The sequence below is a fragment of the Bombina bombina genome, chromosome 7 (genome assembly GCF_027579735.1).
Source record: "Bombina bombina isolate aBomBom1 chromosome 7, aBomBom1.pri, whole genome shotgun sequence".
NCBI classification, from domain to species: domain Eukaryota; kingdom Metazoa; phylum Chordata; class Amphibia; order Anura; family Bombinatoridae; genus Bombina; species Bombina bombina.
Genome location: NC_069505.1, coordinates 200795050 through 200816524, shown reverse-complemented (window position 1 = coordinate 200816524; position 21475 = coordinate 200795050). Strand labels below are relative to the sequence as shown.

Below are 21475 nucleotides of genomic sequence, written 5' to 3'. Positions count from 1 at the left end.
GGAGTCTTCTGAAAGAGATGTAGACGCTCAGGGGGCCTGCTCACAGACCGGCGAGATCAATCCGCCATCTTAATTAGGACTGCAGCCTTTAACCTTGCGACAGGAGGGAAATCAGCCGTATACACTGATCTGCTTCTTATACCGGTAAGCTCAGTCTTTGGAGTACAAAGAAGTAAAGAATCTCTTCAGCACATGTAATTAACATATCCGGAGGGCTAGATTTAATTGGCACCGGACTTCTCTATAGGTATCTACAGTGGGACCACAAAACTGTATCACGGTTCCCAACCACACATGAAAGCCCTCACTAACAGCATAATAAAAAATTATAAATCTCAGTGCACTCTGCAATGTACACTTGAACGGTCTTAAAATGCATCACCTTGCTAAATCACTGTAAGACTTGAACAACGCAAACAGTTGGCCCTTTCCCTAAGTAAAATTTTTTTCCTTTTTTTTTTTCTTTCCTGCAAATAAAAAAGACAAGCTGCTTGTTCCTCTGCCAAGGACAGTATAGGTCTTTAATTGGACATTTACCAATAATCCTCACGTTGATTGCGGGACAGGTCTATAGCCCAGCTTAATACTGCTCTGAAGTGCAACACACTATAATAAAAAATGGAAAACACGAATAGGGGAAAAAAAAGAATAAAGGTGTAATGCCTAATAAAAAACTAAATAAACCTGAAAAAGGGTCTTCAGCCAAATTACTGAACCAATACCTAAAACCAATCAAACCACAACCAAGTTCAGAAACCAAGGAGATGGCTAATAGCTCACGAAGCGCTATAGCGCAGGTGCATGACACGGACCTACCTCCATTACAATATGTGACCAAAGATGATCTACAACACCTGTCATCTAAGGAGGACATTAATAATATAATACAGGAAATGCGACACCACTTTGGCGATCTACGCAAGGATTTAAGTGCTCTAGATTCCAAAGTCTCCAAAGTTGAAAGTTCTCAGGAAGCCAACACGACTACACTGCTACAAACAACCACAGAACTTTAAAATCAAGCAGAACAACTACAGTTTCTTCATGACCGAATAGAGGACATGGACAATCGCTGCCGAAGAAATATACAAATTCGAGGAGTATCCGAAACAGTCCACCCTCCTGCAATAGAGGGATACCTCCAGGCCCTTTTCAGGGTGTTAAAAGGCAGCCCATCAGCAACTGATATTCCTATAGAGAGAGCACATAGAGCCCTCAGGCCGAAACCCCTCCTAAAACTGCGCCTCGGGATATCATTATTAAACTTTTAAACTACAAGGACAGAGAGGAAATACTACGATGTGCAAGGTCAAAACATCCATTTCACCACGCAGGAGAAGAGATACAGATTTTCACGGACCTATCACCACCCACCCTTTTAAAACGGAGAGAATTGGCTCCAATTACATCTACTCGTACCGGTGGGGTTTCCCGGTGTCTATCATTGCGACCAACAACAACAAAACTGTAATCTATAGACCAGGGATGGATCTACAAAATTTCTACTCTTCTCTTAACACGCAAGAAGCACCTACCTCAGGGTCTGAACCCACACCTTCCACTGCTCCAGAATAATGATCTTAGCAAGATGAATGTTCTGGACCTCATGGTGAAATATATGTGAGTTTAACAATAATCAGCTTAGACTATGAGAATTGGGGGGATAATTCCTCCAAGGACTAAGCGAAAACATCACGACAGATATGGTAGCTAAAATACTGTTACCTTGATTACTGAGTTTTAATGTTATTGTTCAGAAGACCCACTGTTTAGTTGTTTCTTAAAACCCTGTTAGAAAACGTTTTACTATGTTTTAAAAGAGACTAGTACTTACCATGTTTAAAGTACCTGTATTATTTTTGTTATAATGTTTAAATAAAAAGATAACACCATCTTACAATTAACAACTTAGCGGTGGTGGGTTTGTTGCCCATGTTGATGTACCCTAACAATAAGTTTAGTTTAATTAAAAAGATCTAATACCCGTCTTTCATATCACTTAAGTCATCTCTTAGCAAGCCACAGATTGGCTGCCTTAGTATTCCTACTGTTAGCCGAAGAGATATATCTAACCGAGGCTCTCTAAATACAATAAGCCAACACTACATACTCCTAATCCTTACATCATAGAATATATATATGTGCTCACACATCAACCAGCTGTATAACTTGAAAATATCACCTATACCCCCCTTGCACGGGTGATCCTCATAATGAAAATCTTCCCTATACATTCCCCAATACCTTACCCTCCCCCTTACGCCTACCCACACATCACAGTGACACTGTTCCAAGTGCTCTGAAAGACATCTGACATGGGGATACATTCCCCTTAGAATCTATTTTCTACTACTGCATACAACTTTTTCAAACCGTTTGTTCTTTGAACACACTGTTTCTGATTTGATTCTACAATACAAACTGTAGCTTAATCTTTTCTGCTCAAATACAGTGATATAATTGTGTTGTTCATTTTTGTCTTTGCTCTTGCCCTTAACTACATTCTTCTAACTTCCTTTTCTCCTACATTATCCCTCCCCCCTTTTTGTTTCCCCCTTCTCCCCTCACCTCTCCCTCATCTCGCCACTACTAAGACCAGGTGTCCCAAACAAAGTAAATTTCAAAACCATTCCTTAAACTTAACAACTATAAATGCCAAAGGGTTAAATAACCCCAGTAAAAGGTCAATAGCATTCCCGGAATTACACAAATTAAACAGCCACATTTTAATGCTCCAAGAAACACACTACCAAATAGGAAGAGAACCTAAATGGCATAATCCTCATTATCCTACAGCCTTTTTTGCTTCTGGTCCCCATAAGAAATGCGGAGTGGGCATCTTACTCCATAAATCTATCCCTTTCCAAATGACCCATGTACAAAGGGACCCAGAGGGAAGATACCTACTTTTAGTGGGTTTGCTTTATGGCCACCATATTACTTTGGTGTCTATGTACGCTCCCAACCAAGCACAACACACTTTCCTCAAGAAATTATCTACCCAAATCTTAGACCATGCAAAAGGAAACATATATCTTGCAGGAGATCTCAATCTCTCCTTAGACCCCTTATTAGATTCATCCAGAGAAGTGGCTTTTGTCCCCTCATCTACCTTGAAATCAGCTAGATCCACTCTGTCTAAATTAGCACTTCATGATGTTTGGAGAACTATACACCCGTCAGATAAGGATTATACCTTCTACTCTACCCCACATAACAGCTATTCTAGAATAGACTACATTTTCACAGATTCATCTGGACTAACAATCACTAATGATTGCAATATCGGAACAATAACTTGGTCCGACCATGCTCCAGTCACTTGTTCCATCCTATGGCCGGACATTCCGATCACCACCAAAATTTGGAGACTAGACGACTCACTAATAAATAATGCATTAATAAACATAGAAATACAAAAAAGTCACTGACAGAATACTTCTCCCTCAACACCTCCACCCCCCTTCAACAGTAATTAATGTATGGGAAGCAAATAAAAGTGTGATACGTGGAGAGTTTATCAAACATAATGCAAGACTTTTAAAACAATACAGAGAAAAACACTCTAATCTACTCAATAAGGTCAGTAGCTTGGAAATCAGGCACGAACGACACCCGTCAGATAGCAACACACAATCATTATTAATGACCGCAAGATTAGAACTGAAACAACACCTCACTGAAGTCTATCAGAGAAAGGTCCAACAACTGAAACAATATTATTATGAAGAAGGTAATAAACCAGGGAAAGCCCTAGCTAGAACACTGCGTAGGAAACAACTGAGCGCTTACATTCATGCGATTGACACGAAAGATGGTCAACAACTAAAAAGCAACACACCCATAGCTGAAGCTTTTCGGACCTACTACAACGCACACTATAATATAGCACCGAACTTAAAGGGACAGTCAAGTCCAAAAAATTTTTTAATTTTTCAAATATGGCATGTAATTTTAAACAACTTTCCAATTTACTTTTATCAACAATTTTGCTTTGTTCTCTTGGTATTCTAGTTGAAAACAAACCTAGGAAGGTTCATATGATAATTTCTAAGCCCTTGAAGACTGCCTCTATTTTATTTACTTTTCACAGCAGGGGAGAGCAAGCTCATGTAGGCCATATAGATAGCATTGTGATCACGCCCGTGGCTAGTGGCAGACACTGCACTAATTGGCTAAAATGCATGTCAATAGATAATAACTAAAAGTCATGTGATTAGGGGCGGTTGTATCTTGTATCTAAGAAGATGCTTAGATACAAGTTAGTCACAGAAATAAAAAGTGTATTAATATAACAGTGTTGGTTTTGCAAAACTGGGGAATGGGTAATAAAGGGATTATCTATCTTTTTAAACAACAAAAATTCTGGTGTTGACTGTCCCCTTAACACAACAACTACCACATGATACGCTAACTCAAAAAAGACTCAAATTGACAACTACTTGCAGGGTCTGGCTCTACCAACACTAGATAAGGAAGCGATAGATAAGTTAGAATCCCCCATAACCGCTGAAGAATTACACCTAGCAATCAAAGACATACCTTCTGGTAAGAGCCCAGGCGGCTTTACGCCAGGTTACTATAAAAAATTAAAAATTAACTATCCCCTACAATGCTAACTTTATTTAATGGCTTGAGAGATAATCCAATGCTTTCCAAAAACTTATTGGAAGCACATATAACAGTCATCCCTAAACCGGGAAAACCAGCCAAAACACCCGAGAACTTCAGACCAATTTCCCTCCTAAATTCAGACATGAAAATCCTGGCCAAGATTCTTGCCAACCGCTTAAATATATATATTCCCTAAACTAGTTTCATTAGATCAAGTAGGTTTCATCCCCGGCAGGGAGGCTAGGGATAACACCAAAAAAGTTTTCCAATTAATAACTCACGCAAAGTTAAAGGGTTGTCCTATGGCTTTGCTGTCGACCGACGCAGAGAAGGCCTTCAACAGAGTTGATTGGCTCTTCCTGCGGAGGACGATAGTGATTTTGGGTTTCACAACACCCTTTTGAACATGACCTTTGCCCTCTATTCAAATCCCAATGCAAAAGTTTGGGTTAATGGTACCCTTTCCGAACCTTTTATGATTAGTAATGGCACCAGACAAGGATGCCCCCTCTCCACGTAACTGTTCACACTTTCGATAGAGGTTTTAGCTCAGAAGGTCAGGGATAACGACAAAATAAAAGACTTACAAATTGGTGACACTGAATATAAACAAGCACTCTATGCGGGCGATGTCCTCTACACACTAACAAATGTTGAGACCTCATTACCTGAACTATTAATAGAACTTAAGAAATACGGAGAAATCTCTAACTTTCTTCTTAACTTAAAGGGAAACTGTAACTAATTTTTTTCTTTTGTGATTCAGATAGAGCATGACATTTTAAGCAACTTTCTAATTTACTCCTATTATCAAATTTTCTTCATTCTCTTGGTATCTTTATTTGAACTGCAAGAATGTAAGTTTAGATGCCGGCCCATTTTTGGTGAACAACCTGGGATGTCCTTGCTGATTGGTGGATAAATTCATCCACCAATAAAAAAGTGCTGTCCAGAGTACTGAAACAAACAAAAAACCTAGATGCCTTCTTTTTCAAATAAAGATAGCAAGAGAACAAAGAAAATTTGCTAATAGGAGTAAATTAGAAAGTTGCTTAAAATTGCATGCTCTATCTGAATCACAAAAGAAAAAATTTGTGTTTAGTGTCCCTTTAAACAAATCACAACTACAACATAAATACTCCAACACACTGCATCCAAAAGCTACATGAAACCTTTAAAATACCAATAGCAAATAAAAAGCTTAAATACTTAGGTATACATGTAACTGACTCACACCAGGATCTATTTCAACACAACTAGATTACAATCAAAAACAAAATTATTAGGGATCTATCATCCTGGTAAAATAAGCCACTGTCTTGGCTGGGTAAAATAGGGACCATTAAGATGAATATTCTCCCCCGATTACTTTATATCTTACAAGCAGTCCCTATAACACTCCCACCGGGCTATCTCCCCCAAATTCAAAAAATAAAAGAGCAAATAATTTGGATGGGCATAAAGCCAAGAATACTGCGTAGAACAATGTACCTCCCGAGAGACAAAGGTGGGTTGGGGGTTCCAGACCTCATATCCTAACATCGCGCTATACAACTCCAACACATTGTAGAATGGTCCCACAACAACATTCATAAAGCCTGGATACACAGACAAATATTTAAGTTAAATAATGTGAACACACTAGCCTGGATCCCCTCCCAAAACAGAATGGTAAAAAGCTACCCTTTAACGGCCGATATTTTGGCTAATTGGGATAGAATAGTATCAACCAGCACGGGTATATCGTCCAGAAATACCCCCTTACTCCCCATCATCGAAAACCCTAACCTGCCCTAGCATCAATTGGGTGTTCGCCTAAAGAATCCCTACTCCCTTAAATACGGTTCAGTAATAGGCATTGTCGAAAGCGGCAAACTAAAAACACAGGCCCAACTCCAAGATAGGTTCACTGAGGTTTTCACATCCTGGCTCCACTATAATCAACTCAAGCATTATATTTCTCATCACAAGAATAGACAAGAATTGAGAACCTACACCTTTTGAGAGTTTATGCCTAACAAACGCAATCTCTCACCATTTAATATCAATCATATACAAAATCCTACTGACACCTGAAAAGTTAGCACTACCCTCTTATACAGCTGCCTGGAGCAGGGAGTTAAATATAGAAAACGTCCAAGATACTTGGCTTAAAGCATTTACAATGACTAAAAAATCATCAGTTTCAGCAAATACACAAGAAACACAACTTAAACTGTTATGTAGATGGTATCTGACTCCGGTCAGACTCCATAAGATATACCCCTCCGCGATTACAAAGTGCTGGAGAGGATGTGGAGAAGAGGGAACTCTGCTCCATATATGGTGGTCTTGCCCACAGTTGAGAATCTTCTGGACAACCACAATAGGAAAAATGTCACAAATTGTAAATGTTGATATACCAAACACACCTCTTACAATTTTGTTCCACTCCTTGCCCAAGATAAAAGATGAATCAAAGCTGGCCCTGTTGCTAGTTATTATGCTTAATGGACCTAAAAAGTTAATTCCCCGAAAATGGAAATCCCAAAGCGTTCCAACGACACAAGAATGGCATTCACAAGTAGATGAGCTACTTTCCTTAGAAAGATATCATTACTTAAAAATACAGAAGTTGGAGACACATGTAATGTTGGCTCTTTGGATCAACACAATATAAACTACAAATTGTACACATCCAGAACTCCTTGGATTGGCCTCTTCAGGCCTGAGAGACCTTGGTCCCTTCCCCATACCCTCCCCCCCCCTTTTCTTTCTTACTCTGACCTAAACTTTCTCTTTCTCTCTTTAACGATCTCTTTCTTTATCCCATACAGAGGATGGTTATCCTCTGAAGCACAGTATAATAATTGTCGCAAAGCAAAATAAAAATAAAAAAACACAAGCTTCAATTTTGGGACTTAGAAGTTAATACGTCAAGGACCTGGACTTTATCCTCAGTTATTGACCAATACTCTCTATCTTTTTGTACTTAGAAGTATACTCAGGATTAATGGCTGGTCAATATACCTCAATTTAATACTGCACTCGATGTAAAAACTGGCAAATACGTATTGTAGACTGTTTGATTTGATCACTGATTGATTGTCACTTTGAATACTTATCTAATATAGCTTGTTTGCAAAAAAAAAGAAAAAAAAAAGTTGTGGTACTGTGCTTTTCCTTTCTGGGACAGTATTGCTATATATATACATACATACATATACACACACACATTTTTTTATATATATATATATATATATATATATATATATATATATATATATATATATATATATATATATATATATATATATATATATATATATATATATATATATATATATATATATATATATATATATATATATATATATATATATATAATATTATATTATATCAGGGCTCAACAAACCCAGGAGCCAGGGAGCCATTGGCTCCTAGAATTTTATCCCTGGCTCCTAACTTTTTGAGTTATTCTCCATATATCTATATGCAATTACCTCCGTCTGGCTCCTGAAAATATGTCTGGCTCCTAAATATTGTTAATGGCTCCTAATTTTTAAACAGATTTGTCGATAACTTTTTGAGTTATTCTCCATATATCTATATGCAATTACCTCCGTCTGGCTCCTAAAAATATGTCTGGCTCCTAAATATTGTTACTGGCTCCTAATTTTTAAACAGATTTGTCGAGCACAGAATATATACTATATATTTGTATAGTTAGATAGATAGATAGATAGATAGATAGATAGATAGATAGATAGATAGATAGAAGAGTCCTTTTATTAGAGCAGATAAAATTAAAAAGGTAGCTCTTCTGACTGCTTGAATTTGTTGATGAAAATCATGGGAAGTAATCGTGATGCATCATGGAATCAAATCATTGACAGGATTATCGTAATCAAATCCTATCATGAAACCGCTGAAAACGCGCACCCCTATTGAATATGTAGTTAAAAAAAAATGAAAAACAATATAAAAACAAAAACGTGATACTTTTTTATTTACTTTTAACAGTCACAATACTATTTACACGCACATATTGTATGATCTGCGCAGGAGCTCATTAGTACTGGTCACACTATAGATAAATTAGAGGTTTCCAAAGAGCATTTTCCAGAGCAGCCTCACAAGGTCAATTTTAGTGAAGAAAACAGAATTTATGTTTACCTGATAAATTTCTTTCTCCAACGGTGTGTCCGGTCCACGGCGTCATCCTTACTTGTGGGGATATTCTCTTCCCCAACAGGAAATGGCAAAGAGCCCAGCAAAGCTGGTCACATGATCCCTCCTAGGCTCCGCCTACCCCAGTCATTCGACCGACGTTAAGGAGGAATAATAGCATAGGAGAAACCATATGGTACCGTGGTGACTGTAGTTAAAGAAAATAAATTATCAGACCTGATTAAAAAACCAGGGCGGGCCGTGGACCGGACACACCGTTGGAGAAAGAAATTTATCAGGTAAACATAAATTCTGTTTTCTCCAACATAGGTGTGTCCGGTCCACGGCGTCATCCTTACTTGTGGGAACCAATACCAAAGCTTTAGGACACGGATGAAGGGAGGGAGCAAATCAGGTCACCTAAATGGAAGGCACCACGGCTTGCAAAACCTTTCTCCCAAAAATAGCCTCAGAAGAAGCAAAAGTATCAAACTTGTAAAATTTGGTAAAAGTGTGCAGTGAAGACCAAGTCGCTGCCCTACATATCTGATCAACAGAAGCCTCGTTCTTGAAGGCCCATGTGGAAGCCACAGCCCTAGTGGAATGAGCCGTGATTCTTTCGGGAGGCTGCCGTCCGGCAGTCTCGTAAGCCAATCTGATGATGCTTTTAATCCAAAAAGAGAGAGAGGTAGAAGTTGCTTTTTGACCTCTCCTTTTACCTGAATAAACAACAAACAGGGAAGATGTTTGTCTAAAATCCTTTGTAGCATCTAAATAGAATTTTAGAGCGCGAACAACATCCAAATTGTGCAACAAGCGTTCCTTCTTTGAAGCTGGTTTCGGACACAGAGAAGGTACGATAATCTCCTGGTTAATGTTTTTGTTAGAAACAACTTTTGGAAGAAAACCAGGTTTAGTACGTAAAACCACCTTATCTGCATGGAACACCAGATAAGGAGGAGAACACTGCAGAGCAGATAATTCTGAAACTCTTCTAGCAGAAGAAATTGCAACTAAAAACAAAACTTTCCAAGATAATAACTTAATATCAACGGAATGTAAGGGTTCAAACGGAACCCCCTGAAGAACTGAAAGAACTAAATTGAGACTCCAAGGAGGAGTCAAAGGTTTGTAAACAGGCTTGATTCTAACCAGAGCCTGAACAAAGGCTTGAACATCTGGCACAGCTGCCAGTTTTTTGTGAAGTAACACCGACAAGGCAGAAATCTGTCCCTTCAGGGAACTTGCCGATAATCCTTTTTCCAATCCTTCCTGAAGGAAGGATAGAATCCTAGGAATCTTAACCTTGTCCCAAGGGAATCCTTTAGATTCACACCAACAGATATATTTTTTCCAAATTTTATGGTAAATCTTTCTAGTTACAGGCTTTCTGGCCTGAACAAGAGTATCGATAACAGAATCTGAGAAACCTCGCTTCGATAAAATCAAGCGTTCAATCTCCAAGCAGTCAGCTGGAGTGAAACCAGATTCGGATGTTCGAACGGACCCTGAACAAGAAGGTCTCGTCTCAAAGGTAGCTTCCAAGGTGGAGCCGATGACATATTCACCAGATCTGCATACCAAGTCCTGCGTGGCCACGCAGGAGCTATCAAGATCACCGACGCCCTCTCCTGATTGATCCTGGCTACCAGCCTGGGGATGAGAGGAAACGGCGGGAACACATAAGCTAGTTTGAAGGTCCAAGGTGCTACTAGTGCATCCACTAGAGCCGCCTTGGGATCCCTGGATCTGGACCCGTAGCAAGGAACTTTGAAGTTCTGACGAGAGGCCATCAGATCCATGTCTGGAATGCCCCAAAGTTGAGTGACTTGGGCAAAGATTTCCGGATGGAGTTCCCACTCCCCCGGATGCAATGTCTGACGACTCAGAAAATCCGCTTCCCAATTTTCCACTCCCGGGATGTGGATAGCAGACAGGTGGCAGGAGTGAGACTCCGCCCATAGAATGATCTTGGTCACTTCTTCCATCGCTAGGGAACTCCTTGTTCCCCCCTGATGGTTGATGTACGCAACAGTCGTCATGTTGTCTGATTGAAACCGTATGAACTTGGTCCTCGCTAGCTGAGGCCAAGCCTTGAGAGCATTGAATATCGCTCTCAGTTCCAGAATATTTATCGGTAGAAGAGATTCTTCCCGAGACCAAAGACCCTGAGCTTTCAGGGATCCCCAGACCGCGCCCCAGCCCATCAGACTGGCGTCGGTCGTGACAATGACCCACTCTGGTCTGTGGAATGTCATCCCTCGTGACAGGTTGTCCAGGGACAGCCACCAACGGAGTGAGTCTCTGGTCCTCTGATTTACTTGTATCTTTGGAGACAAGTCTGTATAGTCCCCATTCCACTGACTGAGCATGCACAGTTGTAACGGTCTTAGATGAATGCGCGCAAAAGGAACTATGTCCATTGCCGCTACCATCAACCCGATCACTTCCATGCACTGAGCTACGGAAGGAAGAGGAACGGAATGAAGTATTCGACAAGAGTCCAGGAGCTTTGTCTTTCTGGCCTCTGTTAGAAAAATCCTCATTTCTGAGGAGTCTATAATTGTTCCCAAGAAGGGAACCCTTGTTGACGGGGATAGAGAACTCTTTTCCACGTTCACTTTCCAGCCGTGCGATCTGAGAAAGGCCAGGACGATGTCCGTGTGAGCCTTTGCTCGAGGGAGGGACGACGCTTGAATCAGAATGTCGTCCAGGTAAGGTACTACTGCAATGCCCCTTGGTCTTAGCACAGCTAGAAGGGACCCTAGTACCTTTGTGAAAATCCTTGGAGCAGTGGCTAATCCGAAAGGAAGCGCCACGAACTGGTAATGTTTGTCCAGGAATGCAAACCTTAGGAACCGATGATGTTCCTTGTGGATAGGAATATGTAGATACGCATCCTTTAAATCCACCGTGGTCATGAATTGACCTTCCTGGATGGAAGGAAGGATAGTTCGAATGGTTTCCATCTTGAAAGATGGGACCTTGAGAAATTTGTTTAAGATCTTGAGATCTAGGATTGGTCTGAATGTTCCCTCTTTTTTGGGAACTATGAACAGATTGGAGTAGAACCCCATCCCTTGTTCTCTCAATGGAACAGGATGAATCACTCCCATTTTTAACAGGTCTTCTACGCAAAGTAAGAACGCCTGTCTTTTTATGTGGTCTGAAGACAACTGAGACCTGTGGAACCTTCCCCTTGGGGGAAGTCCCTTGAATTCCAGAAGATAACCCTGGGAGACTATTTCTAGCGCCCAAGGATCCAGAACATCTCTTGCCCAAGCCTGAGCGAAGAGAGAGAGTCTGCCCCCCACCAGATCCGGTCCCGGATCGGGGGCCGATATTTCATGCTGTCTTGGTAGCAGTGGCAGGTTTCTTTGCCTGCTTTCCCTTGTTCCAGCCTTGCATTGGTCTCCAAGCTGGCTTGGCCTGAGAAGTATTACCTTCTTGCTTAGAGGACGTAGCACCTTGGGCTGGTCCGTTTTTACGAAAGGGACGAAAATTAGGTCTATTTTTTGCCTTGAAAGGCCGATCCTGAGGAAGGGCATGGCCCTTACCCCCAGTGATATCAGAGATAATCTCTTTCAAGTCAGGACCAAACAGCGTTTTCCCCTTGAAAGGAATGTTTAGTAGCTTGTTCTTGGAAGACGCATCAGCCGACCAAGATTTCAACCAAAGCGCTCTGCGCGCCACAATAGCAAACCCAGAATTCTTAGCCGCTAACTTAGCCAATTGCAAAGAGGCGTCTAGAGTGAAAGAATTAGCCAATTTGAGAGCATTGACTCTGTCCATAATCTCCTCATAAGGAGGCGAGTCACAATCGAGCACCTTAATCAGTTCATCAAACCAGAAATATGCGGCTGTAGTGACAGGGACAATGCATGAAATGGGTTGTAGAAGGTAACCCTGCTGAACAAACATCTTTTTAAGCAAACCTTCTAATTTTTTATCCATAGGATCTTTGAAAGCACAACTATCCTCTATGGGAATAGTGGTGCGTTTGTTTAAAGTAGAAACCGCTCCCTCGACCTTGGGGACTGACTGCCATAAGTCCTTTCTGGGGTCGACCATAGGAAACAATTTTTTAAATATGGGGGGAGGGACGAAAGGAATACCGGGCCTTTCCCATTCTTTATTAACAATGTCCGCCACCCGCTTGGGTATAGGAAAAGCTTCTGGGAGCCCCGGCACCTCTAGGAACTTGTCCATTTTACATAGTTTCTCTGGGATGACCAAATTTTCACAATCATCCAGAGTGGATAATACCTCCTTAAGCAAAATGCGGAGATGTTCCAATTTAAATTTAAAAGTAATCACATCAGATTCAGCCTGCTGAGAAATATTCCCTAAATCAGTAATTTCTCCCTCAGACAAAACCTCCCTGGCCCCCTCAGATTGGGTTAGGGGCCCTTCAGAGATATTAATATCAGCGTCGTCATGCTCTTCAGTAACTAAAACAGAGCATCCACGCTTACGCTGAACAGGGTTCATTTTGGCTAAAATGTTTTTGACAGAATTATCCATTACAGCCGTTAATTGTTGCATAGTAAGGAGTATTGGCGCGCTAGATGTACTAGGGGCCTCCTGAGTGGGCAAGACTCGTGTAGACGAAGGAGGGAATGATGCAGTACCATGCTTACTCCCCTCACTTGAGGAATCATCTTGGGCATCATTGTCATTATCACATAAATCACATTTATTTAAATGAATAGGAATTCTGGCTTCCCCACATTCAGAACACAGTCTATCTGGTAGTTCAGACATGTTAAACAGGCATAAACTTGATAAGAAAGTACAAAAAACGTTTTGAAATAAAACCGTTACTGTCACTTTAAATTTTAAACTGAACACACTTTGTTACTGCAATTGCGAAAAAACATGAAGGAATTGTTCAAAATTCACCAAACTTTCACCACAGTGTCTTAAAAACTTGAAAATATTGCACACCAAATTTGGAAGCTTTAACCCTTAAAATAACGGAACCGGAGCCGTTTTAAGCTTTAACCCCTTTACAGTCCCTGGTATCTGCTTTGCTGAGACCCAACCAAACCCAAGGGGAATACGATACCAAATGATGCCTTCAGAAGTCTTTTGTAAGTATCAGAGCTCCTCTCACATGCGACTGCATGCCATGCCTCTCAAAAACAAGTGCGCAACACCGGCGCGAAAATGAGACTCTGCCTATGCTTTGGGAAAGCCCCTAAAGAATAAGGTGTCTAAAACAGTGCCTGCCGATATTATTATATCAAAATACCCAGAATAAATGATTCCTCAAGGCTAAATAAGTGTTAATATCAATCGATTTAGCCCAAAAAATGTCTACAGTCTAAATAAGCCCTTGTGAAGCCCTTATTTACAATCGTAATAAACATGGCTTACCGGATCCCATAGGGAAAATGACAGCTTCCAGCATTACATCGTCTTGTTAGAATGTGTCATACCTCAAGCAGCAAAGACTGCAAACTGTTCCCCCAACTGAAGTTAATGCTCTCAACAGTCCTGTGTGGAACAGCCATGGATTTTAGTTACGGTTGCTAAAATCATTTTCCTCATACAAACAGAATTCTTCATCTCTTTTCTGTTTCTGAGTAAATAGTACGTACCAGCACTATTTGAAAATAACAAACTCTTGATTGAATAATGAAAAACTACAGTTAAACACTAAAAAACTCTAAGCCATCTCCGTGGAGATGTTGCCTGTACAACGGCAAAGAGAATGACTGGGGTAGGCGGAGCCTAGGAGGGATCATGTGACCAGCTTTGCTGGGCTCTTTGCCATTTCCTGTTGGGGAAGAGAATATCCCCACAAGTAAGGATGACGCCGTGGACCGGACACACCTATGTTGGAGAAAAGAATTAAAGGACAAAAACTAGTGTCACTTCATGGACAGAAAAAAATATCTTTCGATTTAAATATAAAAGTATTAATCATGGGCAGTTTGTTATACAATTGTATATCTGTCTATAGCAGAGGTGATACAATACAAGTGTCACTAACATAATGGCCATAACTACTAACCCTACTGCATATCTGTCCCTATCTGTCTATAGCAGAGGTGATACAAGTATCGCTAACATAATGACCGTGACTACTAACCCTACTGCATATCTGTCTATAGCAGAGGTGATACAATACAAGTGTCGCTAACATAATGACCATAACTACTAACCTTACTGCATATCTGTCTATAGCAGAGGTGATATAATGCAAGTGTCGCTAACATAAACGACCGTGACTACTAACCCTACTGCATATCTGTCCCTATCTATAGCAGAGGTGATACAATACAAGGGTCGCTAACATAATGACCGTGACTACTAACCCTACTGCATATCTGTCTATAGCAGTGGTGATACAATACAAGGGTCGCTAACATAACGACCATGACTACTATCTCTACTGCATATCTGTCCCTATTTGTCTATAGCAGAGGTGATACAATACAAGTGTCACCAACATAATGACCATAACTACTAACCCTACTGCATATCTGTCCCTATTTGTCTATAGCAGAGATGATACAATACAAGTGTCGCTAAAATAATGACCATAACTACTAACCCTACTGCATATCTGTCCCTATTTGTCTATAGCAGAGGTGATACAATACAAGTATTGCTAACATAATGACCGTGACTACTAACCCTACTGCATATCTGTCCCTATCTGTCTACAGCAGAGGTGATACAATACAAGTGTCGCTAACATAACGACCGTGACTACTAACCCTACTGCATATCTGTCCCTATCTGTCTATAGCAGAGGTGATACAATAAAAGTGTCGCTAACATAATGACCGTGACTATTAACCCTACTGCATATCTGTCCCTATCTGTCTATAGCAGAGGTGATACAATACAAGTGTCGCTAACATAATGACCGTGACTACTAACCCTACTGCATATCTGTATATAGCAGAGGTGATACAATACAAGTGTCGCTAACATAACGACCGTGACTACTAACCCTACTGCATATCTGTCCCTATCTGTCTATAGCAGAGGTGATACAATACAAGTATCGCTAACATAATGACCGTGACTACTAACCCTACTGCATATCTGTCCCTATCTGTCTATAGCAGAGGTGATACAATACAAGTGTTGCTAACATAATGACCGTGACTACTAACCCTACTGCATATCTGTCCCTATCTGTCTATAGCAGAGGTGATACAATACAAGTATCGCTAACATAATGACCGTGACTACTAACCCTACTGTATATCTGTCTGTAGCAGAGGTGATACAATACAAGGGTCGCTAACATAACGACCATGACTACTAACCCTACTGCATATCTGTCCCTATCTGTCTATAGCAGAGGTGATACAATACAAGTGTCACTAACATAATGACCATAACTACTAACCCTACTGCATATCTGTCCCTATCTGTCTATCGCAGAGATGATACAATACAAGTGTAGCTAACATAACAACCGTGACTACTAACCCTACTGCATATCTGTCCCTATCTGTCTATAGCAGAGGTGATACAATACAAGTGTCACTAACATAACGACCCGTGACTACTAACCCTACTGCATATATGTCTATAGCAGAGGTGATACAATACAAGTGTCACTAACATAATGACCATGACTACCAACCCTGTTCTTTCTGCAGACATGCTGCATTTTCTACGATGACATCCCAGATCACAGCAGGTTCTGCCTTAGCGGTTAACAATGTCGCAAAAGTAAAAGCAGACAGACAAGCTTTCCTAATACATATCATACCAGTAAGAACAACACTATTAGCACACACAGATACTGCACCATTTCACGCACACACTGTACCCAAGGAATCGCTACATAGGAAAACTTATGGCATGTGTGTACGGCGCCTGGGGTATATCTGTGTGTGCTAGTGGTTATGTTTGTGTGCGTGTAATGTCACCGGAGGTATATCTGTGTGTGCGCTAACGGTTATGTTTGTGTGTGTAAATGGTGCCTGCTGTGTAAATGGTGCCTGAGGGGTATCTGCGTGTGCTGTTATATTTGTGTGTGTGTAGAGAAAGAGAAAGAGTGCAAGAGAAAGAGAGAGCGCAAGAGAAAGAGAGCCAAGAGAGAGCGCGCAAGAGCACGAGAGAGAGGGAAAAAAAGAGAAGAAAAAGGAGGGGAAAAAAAGAAAAAAGAGAAAGAAGGGGGAAAAAAAGGAGAGAGAAATGTTACCAAAAAAAACCTGTATATAGAAATCTGTACAAAAGAAAGGTTAACTCCTGGGTATAATAGAAAAGTTCAATAGAAACGTATAAACGCATGAGCGTCTTAAGCAATATACCATGCACAGCCTTGTTGAAAGGTAAAATGTATCATTTATTGGTATACAGTAAAAACGGATAACCCGTTTCTTTTGTACTTCACACCACGGACAGACCCCGACACAGCGACAAAGGAAGCCGTGGAGTCTGATGGTGGTGTATGTAGCGTGGAGGGACAAGATGCCTACTCCATCAAAGCAAGGTATTATCCTTGCTGTTTAATCCCCTTGTTTTGTGTACCCGGTGCCATTTAGAGCACATCTTCTTTGCATAGAAATATGTATTTATAAATAAATAGAACGTATTCTTCTATGTAAAGAACATTTGAACGTAAAATATTTATATTTTCATGTCGGTTTAGCACATTAAGAAAATGAAATCAGGCTTATGCGCAAGTAGGACGTTCGTTTTTTTTCCCACTTTTTGCGCTCCATTGAAGTCTATGGGGGGAATTTGTTTCTCGCGGTAGCCATATTCTAACGTCGTCTTTTTGCGTATATTTAGTTACCGTGCAAGTACTTTTTGTTACTTTCAACTTGTAATACGAGTGCGACATGACGTTTGAAAAAAAAGCTTACTTCTTGCACGCGAGCAGGAGCAATAATTAGCGATACACTCGTAACTTTCCCTAAATATTATGTTTGGGGGTAATGGCACCTAAGGGCTATCTGCGTGTGCTAGCGGTTATGTTTGTGTATGTGTGTAATGGCGCCTGAGGGGTATTTGCGTGTTCTTTTATGTTTGTGTACTGGTGCCTGAGGTATACCTGTGTGTGCTAACTGTTATATTTGTGTGTGTGTGTAATGGCATCTGAGGTATATCTGTGTATGCTAATGGATATGTTTCTGTATGTATCTCTGTGTGTGCTAACAGTTATTTTTTTGTGTGTTAAGGTGCCTGAGGGGTATCTGAGTGTGCTGCTATGTTTGTGTGTGTGTAATGGCACCTAAGGTATCTCTGAGTGGGCTAATGGTTATGTTTGTGTGTGTAATGGTGCCTGAGATATATCTACGTGTGCTAATGGTTATGTTTGTGTATGTGTGTAATGGCGCCTGAGGACTATACACCTCATGTGCCATTATACACACAAACATAACCGTTAGCTAACACAGAGATACATCTGGTGTCATTACAAACACAGTGACTGACATGCGCACACACAGTAATTGAAATACACACAGAGTGACTGGCATACAAACACAGTGACTGACTGACACAGTGATTGACACACACACACAGAGTGCGGCTGAATGACCCACACACAGAGTGCAGCTGGCTGACTGACACACACAGAGTGCGGCTGACTGACACACACAGAGTGCGGCTGACTGACACACACAGAGTGCGGCTGACTGACACACACACACAGAGTGCGACTGACTGGCACTCACACACACAGAGTGCGACTGACTGGCACTCACACACACAGAGTGCGACTGACTGGCACTCACACACAGACAGAGTGTGACTGACACACAGACAGAGTGTGACTGACACACAGACAGAGTGTGACTGACACACAGACAGAGTGTGACTGACACACAGAGTGTGACTGACACACAGAGTGTGACTGACACACAGAGTGTGACTGACACACACACAGAGTGCGACTGACTGACACACACACAGAGTGCGACTGACTGGCACTCACACACACAGAGTGCGACTGACTGGCACTCACACACACAGAGTGCGGCTGACTGGCACACACACACACAGAGTGCGACTGACTGGCACACACACACACAGAGTGCGACTGACTGACACACACACACACAGAGTGCGACTGACTGACACACACACAGAGTGCGACTGACTGACACACACACAGAGTGCGACTGACTGACACACACACAGAGTGCGACTGACTGACACACACACACAGACAGAGTGTGACTGACAGACACACAGACAGAGTGTGACTGACAGACACACAGACAGAGTGTGACTGACAGACACACAGACAGAGTGTGACTGACACACAGACAGAGTGTGACTGACACACAGACAGAGTGTGACTGACACACAGACAGAGTGTGACTGACACACAGACAGAGTGTGACTGACACACAGACAGAGTGTGACTGACACACAGACAGAGTGTGACTGACACACAGACAGAGTGTGACTGACACACAGACAGAGTGTGACTGACACACAGACAGAGTGTGACTGACACACAGACAGAGTGTGACTGACACACAGACAGAGTGTGACTGACACACAGACAGAGTGTGACTGACACACAGACAGAGTGTGACTGACACACAGACAGAGTGTGACTGACACACAGACAGAGTGTGACTGACACACAGACAGAGTGTGACTGACACACAGACAGAGTGTGACTGACACACAGACAGAGTGTGACTGACACACAGACAGAGTGTGACTGACACGCAGAGTGTGACTGACACGCAGAGTGTGACTGACACGCAGAGTGTGACTGACACGCAGAGTGTGACTGACACGCAGAGTGTGACTGACACGCAGAGTGTGACTGCCACACGCAGAGTGTGACTGCCACACGCAGAGTGTGACTGCCACACGCAGAGTGTGACTGCCACACGCAGAGTGTGACTGCCACACGCAGAGTGTGACTGACTGACACACACACAGAGTGTGACTGACTGACACACACACACAGAGTGTGACTGACTGACACACACACACAGAGTGTGACTGACTGACACACACACACAGAGTGTGACTGACTGACACACACACAGAGTGTGACTGACTGACACACACACAGAGTGTGACTGACTGACACACACACAAAGTGTGACTGACTGACACACACACAGAGTGTGACTGACTGACACACACACAGAGTGTGACTGACTGACACACACACAGAGTGTGACTGACTGACACACACACAGAGTGTGACTGACTGACACACACACAGAGTGTGACTGACTGACACACACACAGAGTGTGACTGACTGACACACACACAGAGTGTGACTGACTGACACACACACAGAGTGTGACTGACTGACACACACACAGAGAGTGTGACTGACTGACACACACAGAGTTGTGACTGACTGACACACACAGAGTGTGACTGACTGAGACACACACACACAGAGTGTGACTGACACACAGAGAGAGTGACTGACAGACACACACAGAGTGTGGCTGACACAAATAACTTAAAAAGACACTATGGTCCCGCCCACTGAAAATGATTGGCTGACGCGGCTGTCACTACAGGTAGTGTGCAAATATGAAGACCATGATCCGCTGTGTACGCGCAAAGTACACTAGTGCGCGCTCAAGTACACTTGCATTCCGATGTAGTAACTGGGAAGCTGCACACGAATACATAAAATCCACTCGCGTTAGTTATCAGCCTCCCGCCGCCCTTTCACCTTCTCCCGGGTCACTTACTCGCGTGTACCGGGCTCAGCTGGGCCTACTCCGCCGCTCCCCGACTCTCACACCACAGCCAACTGGGAGCGCCATGTCTGACAGGAAGTGACGGCCGCTGAAGGCGGCTCCGTACCAGAGGCCGGGGAGTAAGGGGGGGACGATCTGTACGAGGGGCCGGGGCGGGGAGAGACGCTGGGTCTGTGCGAGAGGCGGAGAAACTTGTCTGTGACAGAGACCGGTCCCCATATGCATATCACTGTACTACACCCTGTATATACACACCTACCTATATATACACATACCAACTTATATACACACCTACCTACTCACTGACATATATACACACACCTACCTATATAGTCCCCTACTTATATACGCACACCTACCTACAGACTTATATACACACCTACCTCCTCACTGACATATACACACCTACCTATATAGTCCCCTACCTACTCACAGTACTACTGACATATACACACCTACAGACTTCTATACACCTACTTATATGAACACCTACTTACTCACTGGACTAGTGACATATATATACAACCACCTACTCACGGTACTACTGACATACACTTACCAACCTACTTATTTACTCATACACACCTACCTACTCACTGTTCTAATGACTTATATACACACACAACCTACTTATATTCACACACACACCACCTACTTAAATTCACACACACACCACCTACTTATATTCACACACACACACCACCTACTTATATTCACACACACACACCACCTACTTATATTCACACACACACCACCTACTTATATTCACACACACCTACAGACTTTTATACACCTACTTATATAAACACCTACTTACTCACTGGACTAGTGACATATATTCAACCACCTACTCACTGTACTACTGACATATACACTTACCTACCTTCTTATTTACTCATACACACCTACCTACTCACTGTTCTATTGATTTATATACACACACAACTTACTTATATTCACACACACAACTTATATTCACACACACCACCTACTTATATGCACACACACCACCTACTTATATTCACACACACACACACCA

General features: G+C 41.9%; 1 protein-coding gene across 2 annotated transcripts in view; it reads right to left on the bottom strand.

Moving 5' to 3' along the window:
* The window catches only part of PRDM11 (PR/SET domain 11), a 223233-nt gene extending 202691 nt beyond the window's left edge, over window positions 1-20542 (bottom strand). For both annotated transcript variants that reach the window (XM_053720556.1, XM_053720557.1), the window contains exon 1: window positions 20428-20542. The gene's annotated coding sequence lies outside the window, so the exon portion shown is untranslated. The remainder of the gene's footprint in view (window positions 1-20427) is intronic.
* Between the last annotated feature and the right edge of the window lie 933 nt (window positions 20543-21475).